We start from the raw sequence: 27401 nt of genomic DNA on the forward strand, positions 1-27401 counted from the left end.
CAGACCTCGGGACAGATCTTGGATTAAAAGCAGCTATCCAAAGGTACAAGCGGTTTGGGGGGGGGGGGGTAGATTGTGGGTATAGCGTTGCTTTAAAAACATTCACATAGATTAGTAATTCATTAAAATAACTTTATTAGGTGATGGAGCCCTTTAAAAAATTGCCACTTGGCCCATTCTGGCACCTTAATAAGAAAGTCGTCATAGAAATAGCGACGTAACCCCTCTTGTCTAATTTACCATTCTCCACATAGCATGTTGTGCATTTATCAGCACAGTTCTATTGAAGTTAATGGAGTTAAATTTTAATACCACACACAAACAGTTGTTTTAAGGTTGTTAGAGCTTTTCTTTTTTTTCTATACCTCGATAACCTCGTTAATACCCTTTGTCCTTTTAGTTTCTCTTCACCATCCTTTCGCCAGTTGGTTCTCCTCTGTCAACCGATGGTAGTATCACAGATAGAGTTGACTGGAAGAAACAAAGATGGAAACACAAATCACTTTTTTCATAAATGCAAAACTTTTCTTATTTTTTAATACGATGTACAGTCCATAACAGATGTTGTTTGCCTCTTTAATATGCAGATATATGCAGGCACTGCACTGAAGCCTTAAAAAAATCTCTGGGGTCTTTATTGGGACACTTAGGGAGAAAGAGGTGTGATTATAGCATGCTGGCTTCTCATAAATACAAAAGAAGTGAATGCAGCAGGTGCTGCAACCTCACTGATTGTACAATAGACTGCAATGAAATGTTCTACAACAGCACTAATGCTGCGTTTACACGAAATGATAATTGGCCCGATCGTACGATTAAAGATGCCGGAGTAACGTTTTTTTTATGTCATAACGATCAGCGTTTAGACGGAAAAATACATCATACGGAAAACTTGTTTTGCGATCGCTTAAGCCTATCTCACACATTGGTTAAATCGGCGAACGACTGTTTACACGGTCTGTGAATTTTTTGCCAACTACGAACGACGATTTGAGAACATGTTGTAAGATCAAAATGAACGATTTCTAGTTCGTCTTTTAATCGTTCGCTGCGTTTACACGTACGATTATCATTCGAATTCGATCGTTGTCGCGCAAATTCGCACGATAATCGTTACGTGTAAACGCAGCATAAGGGGGTTTCATGTCTGGCCATGACTGTTAAGGGACTCTCTACTTTTGTACTCACTTATTGCAGTAAAATGTGTTACGCACACCCTACTAAAACAGTCCACGCACCCACTCACAATCGCTGCCACTACCTGTCTTTTTCAGCAGACAGGATGCCACAGTTCCATACACACAAATGCACTCTACGCTCTCTAGTAATATCCCAGTAACTGATAAAAGCCACAGATTTACAGGGAGGCTAAGATTCTTTAGGACCACAAGCAGGGCCGTATTTACCACTAGGCACCCGTGGTCCGGTGCCGAGGGCAGCACCTTGCAGGGGGGCAGCACCAGGGAGCAGGGGGACAGAAAAACTAATTTTTTTGTTTTTATTTTTTTTAGTTTCCCTCCTCCCGTTCAGACTTGCCAGTAAATCTGGTGTCAGGGGGGTATGGTGGTATTGGTCAGGTCTGGTATCGCCAATAGGTGCGTGTGGATGGGGCGTCTTCAGGTTTAGTGCCTAGGGCAGCAGCAGCTGTTAATACAGCCCTGACCACAAGGCAAACAATTAAAGTTTTAGGCTTTAATATATGAAGGTACAGTACTTACAAAAAGAGAGCTTAGAGAAGGAAAGGGGAGCTTCACATCTCAAAAGGAATCCAGTCATCTTGGAGTCGAACTTGGAAAAGTTGTGTCACTATTTATAACCTAACTAAAAGTCTCTTTGCATTACAGTGGGTACTGGCAGGAGTACTGTGGGAGGGGAGGAGACAGGGTTGCAAGACAATGATGAACATCTGAGGGAAAGCAATGCATTCTGGGAATTGTAGTACTGAGCAAATGCACAACCAGGAAGTACCGAGATAATACACACACATACCCCTCCCCCAAAAATGGATTTTTGGTGATTTTAGAATAGGGGCAAACAGGTAAGCAATGCTGTATGCTCCTGCAGCATGTTTGGGTAACTTCTCTACCGTGCACAGTTATTTTTTGTATACAACACATAATAACTACATTTTTATTATTTTCATCCCTAATAAATTACAACTTACTGTTTCCCCTTAATGACTTGGCCTCACTTCATCAGTTATAATGCACTGTGCCCAACTGTTATAATGCACTTTGCCCCCCTTAGTAACTGATATTGTGCCCTCTTCGGTTATAATTTACTGACCCCATGTTATAGTAAACTGTGCCCCTTAATAACTTATAATACACTGTGTCATATTAAAAACCACTGTGCCCCCCTAATACCTTACAACACACAGTGCCCCCACGTCATTTTTACATATTATGAACCTAGCCACAGGCTGACATCCCCTAGGCTGGGAGTCCTGTGGTAATAGATCACACCTTGCTTATAGAAGCTTTTACAGCTGGCAGCTAACATGGCTTATTACACAGCTCCCCCTTTGAACTGTATGGAGTTTGGTTTTTCCGTCCTTCACTCACTGAAAATTATCCTGGTGATTAGGGATGGTCCGAACCTGCCTAGGGCTGTGGCTGTATCCCAGTTTTCCAGGCGGTCCTCCCGCTGTATCCACCCTCCGCATGGAGGTTTAAGACAGCGGGAATCATTGCCAAGGGTCCGGGTTTGTACGAACCCGAACCTCGGCAGGTTCGGACCATCCCTACTGGTGATCACATGTAACATAGATCTACCTTCCAGAAAGAGTACTGTTACAGATGTTTTAGAGTCCCATACATATGGGGCACACATTTGGGATATGGACTAAACCCAGTCAGAAGCCAAGGTTTGGCCCATAAAACTCAATGGTCCTGCTTAGCTGTACGTCAGCATGCTTTTTGTCATTTTTCCAACGTACAACCTGACAAAGACAACCTGACAAATTCTAGGTTTTTTTTTTCCAGGTAGCAACGGTGAGTTCTTTTTAAAAAGGGTTGTCCAGTGCTACAAAAACATGGCCACTTTTGCCCCACTCTTATCTCCAGATTGGGTGGGGTTTGAAACTTCCATTGAAGTAAATGGAGCTTAATTGCAAACCACACCTGGAGACAAGAGTGGTGCAAAAATGGCCATGTTTTTGTAGCACTGGATAACCCCTTTAAGGGATTCATTATATCAGCTTGTAGCTGTTTGTATTACTTTTAATCCCCCCCCCTTTTTTTGGAGGTGCAATATTAAATTGCAATAAAAAAAAAAAAGTGTATGGCAAACAGTATGGTCTAACAAGATGCCCTTCCTGCAGTATCTTTCTGCTACAGACATGCATTACACACAAAATCAGGAGCCTGTTCTTGACAGTACAGAAAAATAAGACAATCTTCATTTGTCACACTTTTAAAAAAAGAATTGAAAAACCCAAAGATCCATTTGAAAAAAACAAAAAAAAAAACAGACATTTTGCACGAGCATCGCAGCACTTGAAAGTACTCAACGCTTAAACAAGTACCATGTGGTGCACAAGTAAAATTCATAGTCTCCTCCCCGTATGTTTGGCGACTTAAATCAGCCAATAAACATGCATGGGAGGGACTGGGAGGTCATGCTACATAGCAGCTATGTTGACTGCTGTCATAGCAGTGATTGGACGGCTGCATCAGGTGACCTGGGTGTAAATAGACTCAGGTCTCCAGATGCTCCACCCACTTACAGTTACTTAGCTGACAGGGAGAGCTGCTGGAGCAGGGACAGAGCAGGTGTAGGGCTTAGATGATATAGTTAGGTAGAAGATTAGTTTTTAACAATCAACAGTCCATTTAAGGACTAGTAGAAGTAATAAGAGGTGATCGAACAGCGCTGATGTTCAGGTCCGTACAAACTCGAACCATCAGTATTTGACTCCCGCAGTCTTCCCGTTCCGTAGGGAGACAGGCCGAGTCCCGCCTGGAAAACAGAAATACAGCCTGGGCCATAGGTTGTATCCCTGTTTTCCGGGTGGTACTCGGGCTCTCTCCACCTTCCCCACGGAAAGGGAAGACTGCGGGAGTCAAATACTGATGGTTCGAGTTCCTACGATCCTTAACATCAGCGCTGTTCCATCATCTCTAGTATCTCTAGAATGTGATTGAATGAGCTAATTCCATACAATATACCAATACTGGAAAGGATAGTATAGTGGTATATAGGTAATAGTAGTTGTCAGTTATATCCACATACCACACTATAGTAAAGTCCTTTTTAGGACTAGAAAAAGAGAAAATAAAATAATCTTTCATACAGTATAGAACCAGTGTTATCCGGTCTAACCAGTGGCATAAAATGGCAATCTTGGGGTAATTACTGAGTATATACTGCTGTATACTGTGCTACACTTTTTTGCGGACAGTAGTATACTCACTATGGTACAAAACTTGAATATGTATTGTTTTCTGACTGGTGTCTGGAAAACAAAGCACAAAAAAATCATCAGCCATACAGTATAATACCAGTGTCATACAGTCTAAGCATTGTCCTAGTGCGACTGTGCAGTGATGGGGATTGAGTATACGCCGATATATATTGTGCTATTTTTTTTTTTTTTTTTTTGCTGACAGTACTATACTCACTATTGTCCAAAATATGAATACATTTATTTTCCTGCCTAGTGTTATACCTTTCTTGAAAAATCATCTGCCATCCAGTATAGTACCAGTGTAATACAGTCTGACTATTGTCTTAGTGCGACCGGCAGTGGTGGGGATAGAGTACTCACTACTGTCCAAAACATGAATACATTTATTTTGCTGCCTAGTATTATCCCTTTTTGAAAACAAAGCACAAAAATAATCATCTGCCATACAGTATGATACCAGTGATAAACAGTCTAACAGTCTCAGGTTGGTGACTAAGTATACCCCGTTTTATACTTTTTTCCCACTTTGAACTGGACTTTACCTTGGGGTGGGTGCATAATAACATCGCACTTCCAAAGTGGCATAATTCAGGGAGTCCTTATTGCATCCATGCAGGGGCGTAGCTAATGTCTCTTGGGCCCTGGTGCAAGAGGTCAACTTGGGCCCCCCCCCCCCCTTCTCGATGCTATTGGTAGATATATATCTCAAGACTGATATTACCAATAATACCAGTATACAGGAAATATTATCACCGTACATATTACCGCCATATTGTTACTAAACAAATCCTGTTTACTGAGACCCATATTACCAGTACACAAGGGGAAATATTACTGCCACACCACAACCCTCACCACCATATTGTTACTGACCAAATCCAGTATACTAAATCCAATAAAACACAGTACCGGATAACAACAAATAATACCACCACATACTGACTAACACCACTGCTGCTACTGACTAATACCACCACATACTGACTAACACCACCACTGCTACTGAATATAATCCTCTGTACATAGACCAATATCACCTCATCCAGTCATATAGAGGTGGATGCAGCTCCACACAGGCTCTATACACCATATAAATTACAGTGCAGTTATATCAAGTGACTCACAGGGGACGTCTTCTCTGATCGTAGTTCTTCCCTTTTCATCTTCTTCTCCATCTGTCCTGGGCCATTATGAGAACGTCTGAGCCACGAATCCACAGAATCTGCCAGACAGACATATTAGTCTCCTCACACTGACACCATCCTCATCTCTATACACACTGCACATCTGTACTGTCCCCTTTACACCCTCATTTAGCAGCTAGCCCTGACACTATGTGATCCCCTTATAGTACATATCCCCCTCTGTGCATGCCCTATTGTATACACCCCCCATGTAGTCCACCTTATAGATGGCCCCCCAATGTTTCCCCCTTATAGATGCCCCCCCATGTTATCCCCCATATAGATGCCCCCCATGTTATCCCCCATATAGATGGCCCCCCATTTTATCCCCCTTACAGATGCCCCCCATGTTGTCCCCTCCTCCTGCCCCTTCATCACCATACTACCACCCCCTTCATCCTCCTGCCCTCCATCATCATACCACTACACTCTTCATCATCCTCTTGTTCCTTCATCATCATACCACTACACCCCCATCATCTTTTGTTTCATCATCATCATACCACTACACCCCCCATCATCCTCTTGTTCCATCATCATCATACCACTACACCCCCATCATCCTCTTGTTCCATCATCCTCATACCACTACACCCCCCATCATCCTCTTGTTCCATCATCATCATACCACTACACCCCCCATCATCCTCTTGTTCCATCACCATACCACTACACCCCCATCATCCTCTTGTTCCATCATCCTCATACCACTACACCCACCATCATCCTCTTGTTCCATCATCATCATACCACTACACCCCCATCATCCTCTTGTTCCATCATCATCATACCACTACACCCCCCATCATCCTCTTGTTCCATCATCATCATACCACTACACCCCCATCATCCTCTTGTTCCATCATCATCATACCACTACACCCCCCATCATCCTCTTGTTCCATCATCATCATACCACTACACCCCCATCATCCTCTTGTTTCATCATCATACCACTACACCCCCATCATCCTCTTGTTTCATCATCATACCACTACACCCCCCATCATCCTCTTGTTCCATTATCATCATACCACTACACCCCCATCATCCTCTTGTTCCATCATCACCATACCACTACACCCCCATCATCCTCTTGTTCCATCATCATACCACTACACCCCCATCATCCTCTTGTTTCATCATCATACCACTACACCCCTCATCATCCTCTTGTTCCATCATCATCATACCACTACACCCCCATCATCCTCTTGTTCCTTCATCATACCACTACACCCCCCATCATCCTCTTGTTTCATCATCATCATCATACCACTACACCCCCATCATCCTCTTGTTCCATCATCATACCACTACACCCCCATCATCCTCTTGTTCCATCATCATCATCATACCACTACACCCCCCATCATCCTCTTGTTTCATCATCATCATACCACTACACCCCCATCATCCTCTTGTTCCATCATCATACCACTACACCCCCATCATCCTCTTGTTCCATCATCATACCACTACACCCCTCATCATCCTCTTGTTTCATCATACCACTACACCCCTCATCATCCTCTTGTTTCATCATACCACTACACCCCCCATCATCATACCACTACACCCCCCATCATCCTCTTGTTCCATGATCATACCATTACACCCCCCATCATCCTCTTGTTCCTTCATCATACCACTACACCCCCCATCATCATACCACTACACCCCCCATCATCCTCTTGTTCCATGATCATACCACTACACCCCCCATCATCCTCTTGTTCCTTCACCATACCACTACACCCCCCATCATCCTCTTGTTCCTTCACCATACCACTACACCCCCATCATCCTCTTGTTCCATCATCCTCATACCACTACACCCCCCATCATCCTCTTGTTCCTTCATCACCATACCACTACACCCCCCATCATCCTCTTGTTCCACCACCATACCACTACAGCCCCCATCATCCTCTTGTTCCACCACCATACCACTACAGCCCCCATCATCCTCTTGTTCCACCACCATACCACTACACCTCCCATCATCCTCTTGTTCCACCACCATACCACTACACCTCCCATCATCCTCTTGTTCCACCACCATACCACTACACCCCCCATCATGTCCTTTAAAACAAAAAAATCTTTACTCACCTGAATGGTTCCTCTAGTCTTCTAGTCACGCGCGCTGGCGGGCTTCTCGCTGCGGGGGCGGGGCTTCCCGCGGAGGGGGCGGAGCTTCGCGGGACCTGTCTTTTTGCCTACCTGATGCTCCCAGCCCCGCACGTCAGCCGGCCCCGTCCCAGCCTCCTCTTGTGATCGCAGGCAAAACATTGCTTGCGGTCACAAGAGGGAGTGGGAGGGGAGCAGTGCAGTGGCCCGCGGGCCCCCCCTAGGTAGCGGCCCGGTCGCGGCGGCGACCGCCGCGACCGTGGTAGCTGCGCCACTGCAAGCAGCTTCGGGGACACAGCAAGGTGGCATGGGGGGCCCAGCCGGGCCCCCCTGGCTGGCGGGCCGGGTCGCAACTGCGACCGTTGCGACCCCTGTAGCTACGCCACTGCATCCATGCATGCTCCCCTGCTGTGCCAGTTGCATTTCCGTGGTGTTTCCTTCACTTCCTAAGAATTTAAGGGGCACCAGACACTTTTCCCTCTGCCGAATAGGAGGTTCCTGAAAAAATACTTGAGTCTCCCATTGACTTCAATGGGGTTTGTTACTTAAATTGATCACTTGAGTATCGAAAAATACTAAACTTGAGTAATGAGCATTCGGGCATTTTAGTACTCGCTCATCTCTATTGAACAGACACGAAAGGCTCTATTACTAAAGGCCAAATCCAGCAGCTATTTCCCCGTGTAATAGCGGGGCAGTGATCAGCTGACAAACAAAGAAATGCCCTCGCATTGGCTGATTGCTTACTTTAAACATGTCAACAGATAATCCACAGTCAGCTACATATCTCTCCGTATAATGACATGTGCAGCCAACAGCTGATTAACAGAAAGTGCTGCATGATCAACCTAGAAAAGTCCGTGCAGTCTTGGTCACATGATTATCAATCCGTGCAATAGGCTCTGTAAGGGAATGGCAATCTAACTGGTGCTCACTTACACTGTGGGTCAAGTCTTGTAATATGGCCTTAAAGTGTCACTGTCTTTTTTTTTTTTTTTTACCAATATCTGCATTCAAAAACACTTTCCCCAGGTCGCCCCCCCCCCCCTCCTCTTTCTCTTTCACTGCTTATTATCAAGCAAATCCTGACTCTTTTACATCAGTCGAGCCCTGTGTAACCTATGGAGAGGGGAGGGGGAAGGAGGGAGGAAGGAGATTAGTTGCCAGCAGAGAGCAGAGAACAAAGGATAACACAGCTGGACCTGTGTGAAAGCCAGTATTCAAAAGTCAGAGCGGTCAGGGCCAACTTCAGAGGAGATAGTCCGGTGATGTAGCTGTAAATTAACTCTTTGTTGTCCTGTTTTGGTGCCTCATCTCCCTCAATCCCTCCCCTCTCCATAAGAAAACCATGAAGACGGGGGAGAGCTTTAAACTGCTTTTTCATGATAAAAATGCATTTTTTTGGCTAATAAACCCAATTACAAAGTTTCTTAAAATCGCCTGTACTATTGATTTCAGCAAAATAAATTTAAACGAAATTTAAATGAAAAATAATTAGATCTATGTGTAATTGCGCAAAAGATTAGCTGGTTTTTTTTGTTGTTGTTGTTTATTTGTCTTTAAGCAAGCTTAGCAGTTTTTTTTTTATCAGGCAAAACTTACATATGAACAGTTTGGAAAGGTGAACACAACTGGTATCCAAAGTGCACAAATTCCTGCAGAATTCCAGTTGTACAGTTTGTGGCTCTGTCAGACAATATGGCAATATAGAAGCTGATAAGCGATCAGTCTCACGCTACTTCACAACTGTACATGACAGAGAGTTTTCTCTGCTTGGGTTTTCTCTGGCAATAAAAATGTTTACTGATCTTTGACTGGCAGGGACGGGTAGCTACTGGACCATGAAGCATTCTGGATTTTTACATTAGCAACTCGTCAAATAAATTGTCTAAATGTTAAACAAGATAAAATATACCTTTACCTTAAATTACCTTATAGGGCTATGTTCATACACAGTTTCTTTCTTCAAATAAGGTCCAGGGTTTTAATTTAAAATTACGACCATTTTCTTGAATGATTTCCATTGACGTATATGGCAACAACGTCCGTTTTTAGATTTTTTTTTCTTACCGTCCTCTCACCATAATTTATACAACATGTGGAGGAAATTTAAAAATAGCCACACCCAAAAGGGTGTAAAAAAGCAGCCGTTTTGAACCTAAACTTTAATAATGTACCAATGGCCATCAGTGGCAAGTATGCAAGTATCCAAGTATTTGATGCTTAAAACAACAACCGTTATTTTGAGTAATCAATAGCGGCCATTGAAAATCGTTGTGTGAACATGGCCTAAGAATGCTTTTGATAACGGATCAAAACGGATCCGTATTTTTTTACGGACACAAAAATGAGGTCGACTACATTTTGATCCCTTTTTTTTGGAAGTCAAGGGAAAAACGGATCAAAATGGATGCACACAAATGCATCCGTTTTTCATCCGTTGTTTTTTTTTTCTTTACTAAAAGAAAAAAAAAACAGATTGCAAAAACGTAGAGTAAATCCAGCCTAACGTGTTTTTAAGCATGTAGACATATATTCATTATGTGGTATTGCAGTTTTTATATTATTATTTTTATTAGGTGCACTATTTTTAAGTCAGGTCAGACAAGACAGGTCGGTTAGAAAAAATGGAGTTGTATCTAGAGATGAGCGAACCTCGAGCATGCTCTTTCAGCATTTGATTAGCGGGGGCTGCTGAAGTTGGATAAAGCCCTAAGGCTATGTGGAAAACATGGATATAGTCATTGGCTGTATCCATGTTTTCCAGACAACCTTAGAGCTTTATCCAACTTCAGCAGCCAGCGCTAATCAAATACTGAACGTTCGGGTTCGGATGGACTCGAACCCAAACCCGGTTCGCTCATCTCTAGTTGTATCCCATCTAGTATACTCAGGTGCCCTGATTCAACTGCTGTTTTTATTTTGTTGTTATGCTTACACTTCAAGGCTATGCTTACACATAGTATTTTTGGTCAGTTTTTTAGTCAGTATTTTGCAACCAAAACCAGGAGTGGATTGAAAACACAGAAAAGCTATGTTCCCACACTGTTTAAATTGAGTGGATGGCAGGCATTTAATGGCAAAAAACAGCGGTTGTTTTAAAATAACAGCAATTATTTGCCAATAAATGGCAGCCATCCACTCAATTTTAACATTGTGTGAACAGATCCTTTCTGTGTTTTCAATCCACTCCTGGTTTTGGTTGCAAAATACTGAACAAAATACTGTGTGTGAACATAGCCCTAAAAGGGTTTTGTTCAAGGTGGTGTGAAAATCAGGCTCAGGGGCTGTCTATGAGGCTGAGAGGTTCAAATTAGACCCCCATCCCCTCAGTCTAGCACTCTAATGCTGGGTTTACACATAGCGATTATTGGGCGAATTTTAGCGATAAAGATCGAATTCGAACGATAATCGTACGTGTAAACGCAGCGAACGATCGAAAAATCGTTCATTTTGATCTTTTAACATGTTCATAAATCGTCGTTCGCTGATCGCAAAAAATTTGCCGATCGTTCCGTGTAAACAGTCGTCGCGCGATAGGGGAGCCGGGAATTTCAAACGGCTCCCCTTCAGCCAATCAGTGCTGCCATGCATTGATTGGCTGAAGAGGGGAGCCGGGAATTTCAAACGGCTCCCCTTCAGCCAATCAGTGCTGAAGAGGAGCACTGATTGGCTGAAGAGGAGCAGTTTGAAATTCCCGGCTCATCTCTTCAGCCAATCAGTGCGCTGAAGAGCCGGGGATGTCAGAAGACCTGCTGTGCGGAGCAGGTAACGTATGCTCTTGGCCGCGGCGGTGGGGGCGATCGGAGCGGCGACGGGGGGGGGGGGGGCGATAGGAGTGGCGGCGGGGGTGGCGATCGGAGCGGCGGCGGGGGTGGCGATCGGAGCGGCGGCGGGGGTGGCAATCAGAACGGCGGCGGGGGTGGCGATCGGGGCGGCGGCGGGGGTGGTGATCGAAGCGACGGGGGTGGCGATCGGGGCGGCGCAGGGGGCTGCGGTTGAGCGGGGGGGCGGGCCGGGCTGCGGGCGCACGATCGCAAAACGATTTATCCACACGATATATCGTACCGTCTAAACGCTGATCGTTATAAAAAAAAAAATTGTTACTTCGAAATCGTTAATCGTACGATCGGGCCAATAATCGCCTCGTGTAAACTTAGCATTACGGTGCGTTTACACAGACAGATTTATCTGACAGATCTTTTAAGCCAAAACCAGGAGCAGACTATAAACAGGGATCAGGTCATAAAGGAAAGACTGGGATCTATCCTGTTTTTAAATCCATTCCTGGCTTTGGCTTCCAAAATCTGTCACATAAATCTTTCTGTGTAAACACACCCTTACTTTTTACAATAAAGTACTCGCCTGTCTGACTATTCTGGGAAATTTGTAGACAGACAACTATATACTGTAGGTCCAGTTTCTCAGGAATGGGAGGGAATAATAACTAAATAAAAAATAAATATGTTGGAATCATGGCAACCAAGGCTGATGTAAGGACTTACGCCTTTGTAAAGGGGTACTCCAGTGGAAAAAAATGTATTTAAATCAACTGGTGTCACAAAGTTATACAGATTTGTACTCTACTTCTATATGCTGTATGTCCAGAAGAAAGGGGTGTTTTCTTTCCAGTCTGACACAGTGCTCTCTGCTTCCACCTCTGTCTGTGACAGGAACTGTCCAGAGCAGGAGAGATTTTCTATGGGGATTTACTGCTGCTCTAGACAATTCCCGTCACAAACAGAGGTGGCAGCAGAGAGCACTGTGTCAGACTGGAAAGAAAACTCAATTTTCTTTAGGACATACAGCAGCTGATAAAGGCTAGTTTCACACTATGTAAAAATCCCTACCCCCATGGTCTACAGCGGATTTACTGAGAGGTGCCAGTGAATTGGAGGTGGTCACAAAGCAGCCTATAAGCTGGTGTAAATTTTCATCATGCTAGCAGGCATAAATCATGACTCCTAAATTACATCTGTTTGTACTTTTTACTGAAAATGTTCAATAAGGGTGGGTTCACACCAACCAGATTAGCTGTCAGTATGTAAAGCCCCCCCCCCCCCTAAACCCATCGTGGCCTGGTGAATACTTTACCCATTCGTACTCCAGTCTTCTATTGTGGCTCCCGGTTCCCTGACGTCTCGTTCTGCCAATCAGTACACTGGCTCGCCACAGCTGCTGATTGAGCGGTACATCAGGAAGCCGGGAGCCACAGAAGCAGGCCTGAGATGGGTAAAGTATTCACAGGGCTGCTACGGGATAAGGGGGATGGGGCTTTACATACTCATAGCAGAATTATAATTTCGCTGTGAGTATGTAGACCTATACAAAATGACAGTACCAGGAATCGCAGCTGACTCTGCAGCGGAAATCACAGCATGAAATCTGCTGCGATCCAGTAAGTGTTAGCCCAACCGACAGGGGCAGCATCAGCACAGGGCTTACCTGGGCAAGTGCCGGGGCCCACAGTGTCTCTAGGGGCCCAGAAAGGGAGAGGGGCCTGGTGCTCTAATGTGAAGCCTGCTTACTGTAGTGCAGGGTGAGCAGCCTAAACATCAGAGGACACAGGAGATGAAGTGGGACCTGCAGAGAGAAAAGGGTGAAGGACCTGATCACATGACCCAAAGGTCCTCAACTTTACAGTGTGGGGCAGTAGTGGATTATAATAGGTCCTTTTCAGGGTACTGAGCTCCTGGGGGGCCCCATTGCCCCCCAAAAGATTTATACTTTGAGTGGTGTATTGTCTCCTGGCTACAGTTCTGCCATGATTTGAAAAAAAAAAATCACTGCTTTTTATCGCAATTTTGCACAAATGAGGTCATTATGACATTATCTATCCTGTACTATGAACACCACGCTAGTGCTGCCATAGTTACAGTGGGGTGTGGGGGGCCCAGGCTCGGTGAACAGCCACTGGTGTGAAGAGCAGCCCAATAGAAAGGAAGAGGAAGAAGACTGAACTGTAAGTGCTGTGTGTCAGTGTCGGTCAGTCAGTGTCAGTCTGCAAGTCAGTGTCTGTGTCGGCAATTTGTGTTTGTGTATGTCAGTGGTGTCTCAAGTGATTGTGCATAGTGTGTGGATGAGGGGCCCACTGAGGCTCTGTCGCTCGAGGGCCTGCAAAAACCTGGAGCCAGTCCTGCCACCCGAAACATTTAAAAAAAATGAATTAAAATTATTTAAAAGATTTATTTAAAAAAAATCATGTTCATCAGGCAAGCAGGACATACATCAGCCACAAACAAGTTTGGGCGTTTACACAAACCAAACGGTTTATGCAAAAATGTGTGCCTTTTCGCCGGTATAAACCATTTGATAAATCCCACCAACATTTCACCTGCTCATTCTATATGTCAAGTACTACAGCTATACACACACTTACCACACCGGGACTACAAGGTTTTGCTGTATTCCATAAATCAGAAGCCACCGGTGGCGTATTGTAAATTAGACAGCATAGCTCTTACCAAAAGATGACATGATACGTTCTATCCATTGTATGCATATGTCAATGAGCAGGACCACACAATGACCTATTGTGTGAACAGCCCCAGTAAAGAATAGACGTTTCTGTCATGAAGGTGATTGTTGGACTAGGCTGTTATTGGATCAGAGCCCTAGCATGAATTCCTTTATGGTTTATCATGGCCTGTTGGTACCACTGAAAATGTCATGATCTTTTCTTCACCAAGGCCAGATGGTGTCCTTTTTGAGGACTTACTAATGCCCAGTTTTCCACATGTAAAACTCCTGGGAAAATGACCTAACTCGCAGCTGCTTAGTGAGGCTTGAGCAAATCTTTAGAAAAGACTTCTGTCAAGAAAAAAAGATTGTACCATTTTGTTTGAACTAAAGAGGGGGGGGGAGAGATTGTGTTCTGTAATATAGCTGTAAAAACAATTTACTGCAAGCTTGATGGAACATTTGTAGTGCATGTCCCCAAAAAACTGGATCAGCAGGATTGAATGTACAATGGATTAATAATAGTGACAGCTCAGTTTGATGCATTTTTTGCTACACTTAGAAAACAGTTCCTTTCTCAGGGAGCAGATGGCGTGAATGGAAACACTGAATGTGGCCTTAAAGGGTCAGCAAAGGACAAAAGTAAAAGATTCCCTGGTTAGCTGTAAGGAACCTGGGGAGGGGGGAGGGATTACACGAGCTGAGAAGGAATAGAAAATCAGGGTATTTACTAATGATCTGCAATAGATACTGGATACAAGTGCAGAAGAAGGAGAATATAAAGACGGGGCCAGAATGTAAAGATGGGGCCATTTCCTTTAAAATAAACAGGCATAGAAGTGATGCTTTAGCTTGGAAACCATTGAATGGGTTTGTAAATATCATTTAGGTGACTTATTCATTCATTTTTTTTTCTTAATGTTGATTAAAAATACAGTATTTGTCACTTGACTATGTAGATCTGCTTAGTGGTATGGTATATTGGGAAACATACAATAGTCCAAAATGTCTTGGCATGCTGAAGCGTTCCTACCTGTCATCATGATCTCTCACTAGATTGGCGTGCAGTTATTCCTGCCACCGGAAGTTTGGGCAACTATCGATATGACTAGAGATGAGCAAATAGTGAAATCAGTATATGTCTGAACACACTGCCTATCTCACAACAGCTTCTAAATATATGGTTTTTATACTTTTAGCCCTAACAAGGGCTTTTGGAAGTCCCTTCCTAACCAACTTAACCTAAAAGCTCTTTCTCCCTGGTATACAGTCTCTCCCTCTCTAGCTCCAAACAGCAAGTGACATGAATCTGAAATCCCCTATTCGTATACTCAGGAGGTGACATAGTTTAGCCAGCCAATCACAGTTAGGTTTTTTAAAGTCCTGCCTATTCCTAGTGCCTGTCCCTCCCCCCTGCATGTTTATTGGCTGGAAAAAAGCGCTAGAGAATGGGGGAGGGCGAATCGAATTTTTACTGCATTATCGTTCGAATATTCAAATGCAATCGCATAGCGTGAATAGCGTACTAGTCGATCGAAAAGCTATTCTATGGAATACTATTCGCTCATCACTAGATATGACCACATCCGCTCTGTTCTGTGCATAACTTCTTTTGGATCAGAATGAGGCTTTGGTAGAGTTACCATAGTGTCCAAGGTTGTATCCATAGTTACCTAACCTTCCAGCAGCAGGAGTGACTGCACACTGATCAGGGGAGGGAACATCATGACAGGTACGCATTTATTTTGAGTAAGCATGTTCTATTGAGGATAGTGCTTAATCAAGCATTGGCGTGCTTTAGTAGAAAAAAGCGGATGGTGGTCCAAGCACTACTATATCACTATCACTATATATCTCATTGGCGTGCTTGATTAAGCTCAATGCGTAGCCGACACATTGTGAACCTCGGGTGCTTAGTTTAAAAAAAACAGCCAAGCTTTAAGGCTGTGTAAATGCATAATGCTGTCATATCATATCCACTCAGGCTGCAAGAGTCTCTGCTTAGCCAATCAGCGTCCCCCAAGGAGTTAAGTTAATATGCCATGTGACCTATTTAAAGGGGTTATCCAGCGCTACAAAAACATGGCCACTTTCTTCCAGAGACAGCTACGCTCTTGTCTCCAGTTTGGGTAGGGTTTGGCACTTAGTTCTATTGAAGTGAATGGTTGCAAACCACAGCTGACCTGGAGACATGAGTCTTGTTGTTGGAAGCAATTGGCCATGTTTTTGTAGCGCTGGATAACCCCTTTTAACAGTTGTGTCTGCCCAGACTGGCTCTTAAGGCATTAAGTGGGGTCACATAGCATGTCCACTTAACCCCTGTCAGACTGACGGACAAATTATTTAGTCTGGCCAGTTAAGTGGATAAGATATGCAACCCCACTTAACCCCCTGGGGGCCAGACTGTGCCTCAACTGCTGCAGGACAACAGATGGACCATTTTCTGATCCCCAGGGGCTTAAGAGGGGATGCATACTGAACCTCCTGGGGGCCAGAATGTAAGCAACTATCTGTACAGATGCATATTGTAAGGAGCAGAACACCTGTCAAAATGATCGGTATTCTGCTTTTTTTTCTTTTTTTTTTCTCTCCTTTTTATTTTTCAGATATTGGTATCCTGTCGGATTCAGTGGACTACGTTGATGTCCTGTGAATTTTTATTTTTACTAAAATGGTCTACAAGGGTTGTGGAGGTGTTTTTATTTCTGTGAGCTTGCATAGCACAGTTAAGTGGACATGATATGCAACCCTTCTTAATTCCTTTGGGACAAGACTGTTCAGACTGGCCCCCAAGGGGTTAAATGTCGGTAAGGAGGGGGGTTAACCCCTAGGGACCAGACTGTCACTTTTTGAGTTTTTTTCAGGTTTTTCAGGGGATACCGTGTTAATTGCTTATATTTCCTCTCTCTTCTTCTGGCCAGGACAGATCATGTCTCTACTTCCATTGGCTGACTTTATTAATGTCAGTAGAAGAGGCTGAAAAAGGACTGTTCTGCAAATGTATATCATGACTAGAGATGAGCGAACCTGGAGCATGCTCGAGTCGATCCGAACCCGAACTTTCGGCATTTGATTACCGGTGGCTGCTGAAGTTGGACAAAGCCCTAAGGCTATGTGGAAAACATGGATATAGTCATTGGCTGTATCCATGTTTTCCAGACAACCTTAGAGCTTTATCAAAGTTCAGCAGCCCCAGCTAATCGAATACCGAACGTTCGGGTTCGGATCGACTCGAACCCGAACCCGGTTCGCTCATCTCTAATCATGATGTTGCTGCAGTCCTGTAGTCTCAGTGGATGCAACATGTAGCAGCATTTGCCATCTGTTTTTTAAGACCGTACACCATCACCATTACAGTTTTGAGACAACGTGACCTTCTCATAGGTTGCTTACCCTAAACTACAAACTGCTGAAAAGCAAGGAGTATGCCGCTTTATGTTAACTGGATACATTACAGGATAAGTTTTGTGTTTACATGAACTACTGATTTATATAAATAAAAAAAAGAATATGTTTTAACCTTCACACTTCTCACGTCTTTATGACTCCATTATATATGTATACGTACAGCATGTACTGTAGTGAAGGATATAACACTCATTCTAAAGAAATACTGTAGATGTTTACTATACATAAAATATTGATTGACACAAGATCCAGTATCATGATGATGTCATATTTAAAAAGTGATAATGAATTACCCCCAGGATGGAAGCTGGCAAGGGGTAGGAAGAGAATCTCAATAGCTAGTCAGACAGTACTTTCCATTTACGCCCCTTTGCATCTACCAATTAAGCAATGAGACTGACCTAGAAAACCACATGAGCCAAAGATAGAAGGTAGGTCTTGGTCTTTGGGAATATTCTGACATTGTCACAAGTGAACACAAGCAAGTAATGTTACCCCCAAACTCCTTTGATCTTTAGATAAAAGACCTTGACCCTAAAAGTCCTAGATATTTGTACTTTAATCATATCTGGCTTAAAGGAGAACTCCTGGCAAAATCTACTTTTTTATATGTTTTTACATAAGCAAAGTTAGGCTATGTTCACACGACGTTTTTCAGCTCTGTTTAAAATGACGGATGTTATTTTGAGGCTAAAATAACAGTCGTTATTTAGCTGTCTGGCCTCCTTTAGTGCAATGACGGCTGTTGGCACATTAATCTAGTTTGGTTACTAATTGGCTTTTGGGTGTGTCTTAATTGAAAAGTCCATTGTATTTAATAGTAAAGACAAAGAAAGAACGGTGGAAAAAGAAAAACTGTGTGTGAACTACTAATAAAAAATGTCCGCTGATTGCAAAAGACGTCCGAAAATAATGATCATGTTCATTATTTTGATGTCCACCGCAAAAAACGTGCGTTATTCAATACACAGTATGCAATGAATGTCCATCTTCCCATTGACTTCAATGCATTGCCATTGCAGTCAGTTAAATTGCGGCAAAAATGGCCGTCATTTTAAATAAGAAAATCGGCCGCTTTTTCTCTATTTTTGACGTTGTGTGAACATAGCCTTAGACAAATTCGTAATGTACAATAATTATGGGAAATGCACATATAGTGCTATTTCACTCAATTTACAAGATTAGACAGGCTTCAATTTCTCTGACTGGTCAACTGACAGTGCTGGGCTGACAATTTGTTCAGCCTTTTTTGAGCTATAAAATAGCCCAGAATATTGTATGGGTACATAGCCTAATTCAGAGTTTTTTTTTTTTTTTTGGTTTTGTTTTCTTACTATTATGTGTCAGTTATTTTGATGTATGGCATCCCTAGTTTAGGTCAGTATGTTAAGGGCAGAGCTTTGTGTATGATTGAAAGGGGTTCATTTATTAATCAGTCACTCTATACTTTATTTATTCATTAATTTCTTTGTTTACTTTATTATATATCTTTAGATATATCTGCTAAAGACCTTTTGGGGCTATAAGAGCCCCACTCAGATAGAAAGCAGGCATGACATGTGATATCAGTCTCTTTTAAAATGACTCTGTACCCACAATCTGACCCCCACCCCCCACCCCCAAAATCGCTTTTACCTTCGGATAGCTGCTTTTAATCCAAGATCAGTCCTGGGGTCTGTTCAGCAGGTGATGCAGTTATTGTCCTAAAAAACAACTTTTAAACTTGCAGCCCTGAGTCAAACGGCCGTGGCCTAAATTGTGTATGCATTAGGCTGGCACCACCTCTCCGTCCCTCCTCCTCACTCTCCTCATCATTAGGAATGCTCCAGGCAGATTTTCTACTATTCATCACCTGTGAGAACACGGCACATGGGCTGGATCATTAAGTCACCTGTGTAGTTTTCAGTGCAGAGGAAAAGGAAAAATGGTAAAGAGGGCAGGGAGGAGGGCCGGAGGGGTGGTTCAAAGTTAGGGCACTGCAAGTTTAAAAGTTGTTTTTGAGTAAAATAACTGCATCACCTGCCAAACGGACCCCAGGACAGATCTTGGATTAAAAGCAGCTGACTGTACAAGTGGTTTGGGGGGACAGATTGTGGGTACAGAGTCGCTTTAAGCTGTACTATGTTTTGTTAGACCAAGCAGCATAGCCATATGATCTGTCAAACAGGCATTGCATGATCCTTGGGATGAAACTCCTAGCACCACTGCCTCCATTGAATAAACAGCACACATATAAATGCTGTATGCATAGAGATTAGGAAGGTAGAAACTGTAAAATACTTTCTTATTGTGTTGGTGACTGATGCTATGTTCCCAAAAAAAGTCTTTTTTTTGTGCTGTTTGAGGTCAAACAACGGCCGTTATTATGAAGTAATAACCATTATTTGGCTACAAATTACCAAAAAAAAGTTGTTATGGGAATGTAGTCTGTCACTGATATAGGAGATCAGCAGCTATTTTAGTGTGCTGTAAAAGAAATGGTTGTCACTGGACAAAATTTTTGCATCTTATGTGTGATATTGGTTTAATAGCAAATATTGGTTTGCTATGAAGTGAAAAAGCTGTGGTGATTCCATAATTTTGTAGACAATATTATAGAAAGTGCTAATTTTTTATCTATTTTTTTTTTATTTTTTTTTCATGTGTTTCATTTATTATGCTTCTTTTTTATTTTTATTTTGTATCTGTTTTACCCCATGAGTTTTGACTGAAAAAAATTTTCACTCGCAAAATTGCAAAGGCTTGTTTTTAACTTGGCATTTACTGTCAGAAAACACATTAATTCCCAAGGGCACTTTGCTGTTCTGTCAAGTCTATATTTTTCTTCCACAATGCTAAAAAATATACAAGAAAATTAGTTTTTCACTTTTTTCTAGGTGAGAATGTAATTATAGATCTTTAATTTTACAGGTTGACAAGCTGGTAAAAATGAACCATTTTAAAGGTTACACATAAATTCTGTTTATACTTAACTGTTTCCATCCTTACTGGCCTACTTAATTTATGTACAAAAATAAAGGATACCAATCTGACAAATTCCTTTGGGAGTTACTGTATGTCTGCTATGTATTAATAGAGATATACACTAAATATGGTTGACTTTCTATTCTTACATGAACATGCAAGAAATAAGAATGGGTCTGGTGTCCTCTTAGCACCCAACCACTTAATTTGCATGAAACATTGACACGATGTAACATGTTTGAAAAAAATCCACCGAGAATGCCCAGTGGGAATCATCAGCACTTTTTTTTGCATATAAATTTTCTCTTTTTATTACTGGTGGCCGGCATTAAAAAAATTACAATGGTGTTTTAACTTTGTTTCTATGGTGGTCATGTGATGTAAATAAAACACCCTCCCATCTGTGCATGTGCAAAGCATGCACACGTTCAACATATTAAAAACCACATAAAGCTACGACAACCCGCCTTTGCATGCACCAAAATCTAGCAGCTGCATCAGGGAAAAGAAATCAATATAACGAGGCCATCACTATGTTATGCTGCATTTACACAGAGCTATAATTTGCCCAATCGATCGTTTAACGATTTTGAAGCAACAATTTACTTTTTATAACGCTCAGCGTTTAGATAAATAAATCGTTAGAAAAATCGTTTGAAAATTTGTAAGAAAAATCGTCAGAAAAATCGTTTTTAAGATCGCTTAAGCCCATCTTTTACATAGGGTAAATCGGTGATGGGTGTTTACACAAAGCGATTTGCGAATTTTCAGCGAACGGCGAACAACGATTTAAGAACATGTTGAAAGATCAAAATGAACGATTTCTCGCTCATAGTTTGATCGTTTGTTGTGTTTACACGGTATGATTATCGCTCAAATGTGATCGTTTACGCATTTGAATGATAATCGTTCCGTGTAAACGCAGCATTCAAGTTGGTATGTAAATAATCGAATCAGGTCCAGAGATAGCTGATGGAATCCACTCCCACCACTAGGAAATTACAGACATCTAAAAAAAAAAAGTGTAGAAAAAGATAAAAAAAATAGTCTGAAAACATTCCTGCACAAAAGGTTATATTTATATACTGAACAATAAAAGTAGAAAAACAGAGAGAAGAAAGATAAAGAAGAAAGTAAAAAAAAAAAAGAAGAAAAGTTAAAAATAAAAATTTTAGAAAATTAAAAATGGAAAATATACAAAATAAAAACTAATAAAATAAAATTTTTTAACAAAAGTAGAAAGAAAAAAATACAAAAAAAGAGGTAAGTGAAGAAAAAGCGGCAAAGGAGGGGAAAAGCGGGAAGAGAGGAAAAGGGGGAGGGCAAAGGAGAGAAAATGGGAACGGAAAGGAATGAAAGGAGAGGAGAGAGCAAAATATGGATAGAAGAAAAGGAAAAAGAGGAATCAAGGAAGAATGCCATACTTTACATAAAGGGTTTCTGTGAAAAGTCTATATTTTAAGTGTCACTGTAATTTGAAAAAACTTTGGAAATGCCATAAAGACATGTCAAAAGTTTTAATCAGCTGACGGGGTCCTTTCTTTATCAATCATTAAGTATGGACTTTACTTAAATGTACAAGTCTGGAGAACAAGAAAATGGCTGCACCTCTCACACATGTTTGATACTAAAGCTTCTCAGCTACATAAATCCCTTAAGGTCAAAGCCAATTTTCGTTTTTTGCGCTTTTGCTTTTTCCACTTTATGTTTAAAAGTCCATAGCGCTTGCATTTTTTCACCTAGAGACCCACATGACCCCTTATTTTTTGCGAAACCAATTGTACTTTGCAATGACAGGCAATATTTTTCCATAACATATGCTGCGAAACTGGAAAAAAATCATTTAAAAAAAAAAGGAATTTGTTTTTATTTCTGGGAGTTTTGCATTTACGCCGTTCGCCCTATGGTAAAATTGACTTGTTATGCATGTTCCTCAAGTTGTTACGATTACAACGATATGTAACATGTATAACTTTTCATGTATCTGATGGCTTGTAAAAAATTCAAACCATTGTTAACAGATATATGTTCCTTAAAATCGCTCTATTCCCATGCTTATAACGCTTTTATCCTTTAGTCTATGGGGCTGTGTCAGGTGTAATTTTTTGCGCCATGACATGTACTTTCTATCGGTACCTTGATTGCGCATATGCGACTTTTTGATCACGTTTTATAAAAAATTTTCTGGATTTGATGCGACCAAAAATGCGCAATTTTGCACTTTGTAATTTTTTTGCGCTGACGCCGTTTACTGTGCAAGATCAGGAAGTGATTTTTTTATTTTTTATTTATATTTATAAAATGGGAAAAGGGGGGTGATTTGAATGGGGGAGGGGATTTTTTATTAATAAAAAAACATTTTTACTTTTATTTTTACGTTAACTAGAAGTCCCTCTGGGGTACTTGTATATAGACAGCACTGATCTCTCATAGAGATCAATGCTGTGTATATACACAGCAAAGATCGATCAGATCGGTCATAGATTGCTATGGCCTGCTGCAGGCCATAGCAATCTATTGCCGAGCCGGGATCAGCCTCATTCCGACGCTGAGGCCCGGCACGGGCAGAAGAACGGATCTCCCCCCCTCCAGGAGGGGGAGATCCTTCCCACTAGACACCGGGGAAGTGAGGAGCAAAGCCTCACAGCTGCACTTAGAGGCTTAATTAGCCACCGTGGCAACGGGACCCGCGCCGGCTAATAGAGGCACTGCTCGGCTGCACATATCAGCTGGGATCAGCTGTTGGGTGGGACCCCGCTCTGAACACCCCCCGCAGCACCATGACATATCAGATACGTCATGGGTCGCTAAGGGGTTAAAAACCAACATCAGAAGTTAGTATATCATTTGATAAAACAATATTGCCTCATAGACCACGTGCAGGTCTTCTGATATACATGAATTCCTACTCTAACAATGGCCCAGTGTCGGTCAGCGACCACCACCGCAAAGCCAGCGCCCACAGGGGGAGGGGCAGCCCAATTGTCCAGCAACCCAATGTATATCAGAAGACCTGCACCCCCTCATGTATATCAGAAGACCTCCATGTGGTACAGGAGGCAATAATGTTTGATCAAATGACATACTGACTTCTGATCTTGGTTTTTAACCCCTTCAAGACAGAGCCCTTTGATGCACAAAAGTCCGGGTCAAATTAATGCAATGTTCCACCCCGCCTTCTAAGAGCCATAGCACTTTTATTCTTCCACCTACAGGGCTGGTTGAGGTGTCATTTTTTGTGCCATAATCTCTAGTTTTTATTAATATCATATTGGTGAAGCAGAGAAATTTTGATTGCTCTTTATTAATTTTTTGTGATATATAATTTAATAAAATCAGCAATCCTGGTGTGTTCTTTTTTGTTTCCGTTTACGCTGTTCACTGTGCGGGAACAATAATGTTATATTTTAATAGATCGGACAATTCTGCATGCTACGATATGTAATATGTTTATTGATTTATATTTTTATAATGGGCAATGGGATATTTTAAACTTTTATTGTGGGTGTTTATAAGGGGTTTTTTAATACTTTAAAAAACTTTTTTATTACACTTTTTTTACACTTTTATTTACTGTAAAATATGTAATCATTAGATTGCATATACTGATCTATGCTATTCCAAAGCATAGCATAGATCAGTGTTATCGGCGATCTATGTATAAAGCCTGCCTGAGAGCAGACTCTACACGTAGATTGCAGATCCGACAGGACGGAGGTAAGGAGCTTACCCCTGCCTGTCGGCACATGTGGTCGGAACCCCCACAGCACAGCTTGATCTGTCACTGAGCACCTTAAACGCTGCGATCGATGTAGATTGCGGCATTTAAGGGGTTAATGAGACTCAGCTGCGGGATCGCAGCTGACTCTCATTACCTGCGGCCCTGGAGACTGATGTGAGCGGGATTGCTATCTCTGCAGTGCTCCCGCTCACATCAATAACCCCATCAGTACAGAAACGTATATATACATTCCTACTGCACGGGGTATGTGCAGTAGGAACGTATATATACATATTACTGGCGCGAAGGGGTTAATGTAAATGAGAAACATAGATGAGATGTGCAGAAATTTTTTTTTTCTCCAGATTTGTATGGACTTTACTTAAAATATATGGACAGCTTGATATCCACTGAAGTGTTGTATCTAGAGATGGTGGAATAAACTGATTCTTTATTTTTATCCATGATCTCTTGGCTATGCTGTGACTTATTGTGCTTCATTTTTTTATACATTATTATGGGGACTGCCATTAAGATTTACAGCAACCCCCATGGACATAGGCAACAATGGACAAGACCTGTAACCTTGACAAGAATGGGAAACATTCAAATTGATCCTTTATTTTTATGTGACCTAATGGCTATGCTGTGCTTATTATATGGGCCAACCTGGAGGAGCAAGCAATCGTCGACCTGTCAGATAAGCGCTCGCTTTTTCCTCCTTCCCCGCTCGCTGCCGGCTCTATTACATGTGCCGACAGCAAGCGGGTAAGAGTGGTTGGGGGGGGGGGGGCGCAGTGATTTGCGAGAGGGGCTCTCCAGATGATCTTTAGATTGTCCAGGGAGTCCATATATGATAGCAGCGAGTGGTCTGCTTGCACTGCTCTTATTACATGGAGAGACAGCCAGCAAACCATTGTGCATGTTTGCTGATCATTACCTTTTTACAGCAGCTAATCCACCAAGCAATTATCGTCTGTTACGGCTGATAATCGTCCAAACACAGACAATAATTCCTTGGTGTAATAGGGCCCTCAGAAACATAGAAACATGGAAGATTAATGGCAGAAAAAGACCACTTGGTCTATCTAGTCTGGCTTTATATTATTTCCTTTCTTATTATCTTAGTATAGATATATATTCATTCCAGGCAGGTTTACATTCAGTTATTGTAGATTTACTAACCACATCTGCTGGAAGTTTGTTCCAGGCATCTACTACTCTTTTAGTAAAGTAATATTTCATCATGTTGCTTCTGATCTTTCCCCCAACTAACCTCAGATTGTGTCCCTTTGTTTTGTTTTTTTCTTAACAGTAGATGTGATATAAAGCAGTATAGAGAGTCACGGCTCAATGTGTCCATCAGTCACATGACTGCCTTCTCTCTGTGAGCAGTCAGATGGCCTGGGATACACAGGACTTCCTGTTTTCTGACTCTGAGTGGGAAAAAAAGAGTCAGAAAACAGGAAGTGCCATGTTTTTCATGATAACAAAAAAAAATCATCAATGTAAATTGCAAACTTGCTTTATATCACATCTATTGTTGATTTAGATTTTGAAAGTTATTACAACAGGGACACTTTAAAGGTTTTGATCATGCCCCCTTTTGACTTCTTGTGCTTTAGATTTTGGAGGTAGGGGGGCTAGGTTCCTCCCTTTCTGTCTACAAGCAAAACAGAAGTGCCCAGGGATGACTTCCCTTGGATCTTTACATTTACAACAAAAAATGAAATTACACTCAGAAAATAGGAACACGTTAGAAAAAAGAATGTGTTTCACTATCAAGCTCTAATTATTAAAAAAAAATCCTGGTGAAACGTTCCTTTTAAGTTGGCTCCTCATGCCTACTTTACCACCTTTTTGGGACATTAGTTAGGCTGGAGCACTCTCACCAATGGATATATGATAACTGCATCAGCTACAATACGTCTATGGTGCGAATCGCAGTGGTATTATTAATGAGTCAACAAACTACCTTATTGATCCAGTTTAAATGAAATTTTGTATACATTTATGATTTGCAATTTTAAAAGTTGTTCTCTACAATCTAGTATTTTGGTTTTAGGGCCTCCAAATCCCATTTTACACTTTACCCATAAGTATACGTACTTAGTACAATAAACCCGTGAGAGTGTTCGATTTCAAAAAGCAAGTTAAGATCAAAAAAATAAATATGCATTCCATCTTTAGCATTATATTACAGAAAGCCTTTATTAAAAAGCTGTGCCAATTTCACTGATGTTTATCAAAAATATATAGTGCCGCTTCTCGCTTAGTTCTCTTCTGCCGTATTGAATTTACTTTTCCATTTTGCTGCAAACATTTCATTTCGTGGTCCTAAACCTAGTATCTGGTAACTCTTCCAAGTTTTTTCTTTAATGAAAATGTGCTGTCTGATCAGGTGTTGGCACCAGGCTGTCATTTGCAGGCTAACCCCAGGGTCAGAGGTGATATGAGAAGATTCAGATATGCTTACAAATCACATCCTCTTGTCTGTCTGTTTTGTTGACTGGTTCTCCTCAGGGTCATGACTATCTAAAATAGCAGCCTGGAGGTTAAAGCATGCCCTGCATCAGAGATCTAAAATTTTGAGACTGTACCAATTGCATTTGACATACAGCAGCATGAGGTTTAGCTCTGTCTGTAGAATCAGGGAAAAAAACATGCCATCCGTGGAAGTCACTATGAAGACACATTTCAGAATTAAACAATGTGGTGGGTCCTGGTAGAGGAATATAATTCACTCAAGAATGTTTTCCGATGGCTTCTTAAATAACAATTATTTTAAAAGGTAAGAAAAAGTTTGAATGCACAAATCATAAAATGGTTTATTTCTACTTGTGCTTTTAAGTTATTTTAAATGTACTTAAAGAGTCACTGTTAGAGATGAGCGAAGCGATTCTGACAAATTTCGCTTTAGCAAATTTGCTCAACATGGCAGCCACACATGTTAAAGCGTAACTGTCATGTTTTTTTTTATTGCAGAAATCAGTAGTATAAGCGATTTTAAGAAACTCTGTAATAGGTTTCATCAGCCAAAAAAGCCTCCTTCTGTACTCAAGAAGCGATTTCCCAGCCTCCCCCCCTGACTTCTTATCTGTGCATTATCAGGAAAACACGTCTT

At 41.7% G+C, this 27401-nt stretch overlaps 1 long non-coding RNA gene across 2 annotated transcripts in view; it reads right to left on the reverse strand.

Moving 5' to 3' along the window:
• LOC138794739 (uncharacterized) overlaps positions 1-27401 on the reverse strand; it is a 71668-nt gene that overhangs the window by 15425 nt on the left and 28842 nt on the right. Inside the window, exons 1-2 of one of the 2 annotated variants that reach the window (XR_011363487.1) lie at positions 4415-4454; positions 366-471 (exon numbers count right to left, since the gene is read on the reverse strand). This is a non-coding gene — a long non-coding RNA (uncharacterized lncRNA). Of the gene's footprint in view, positions 1-365; positions 472-4414; positions 4455-27401 lie in introns of those variants that run through there. The other variant, XR_011363486.1, reaches the window with a different exon arrangement.

The sequence above is a fragment of the Dendropsophus ebraccatus genome, chromosome 6 (genome assembly GCF_027789765.1).
Source record: "Dendropsophus ebraccatus isolate aDenEbr1 chromosome 6, aDenEbr1.pat, whole genome shotgun sequence".
Classification (NCBI taxonomy): Eukaryota; Metazoa; Chordata; class Amphibia; order Anura; family Hylidae; genus Dendropsophus; species Dendropsophus ebraccatus.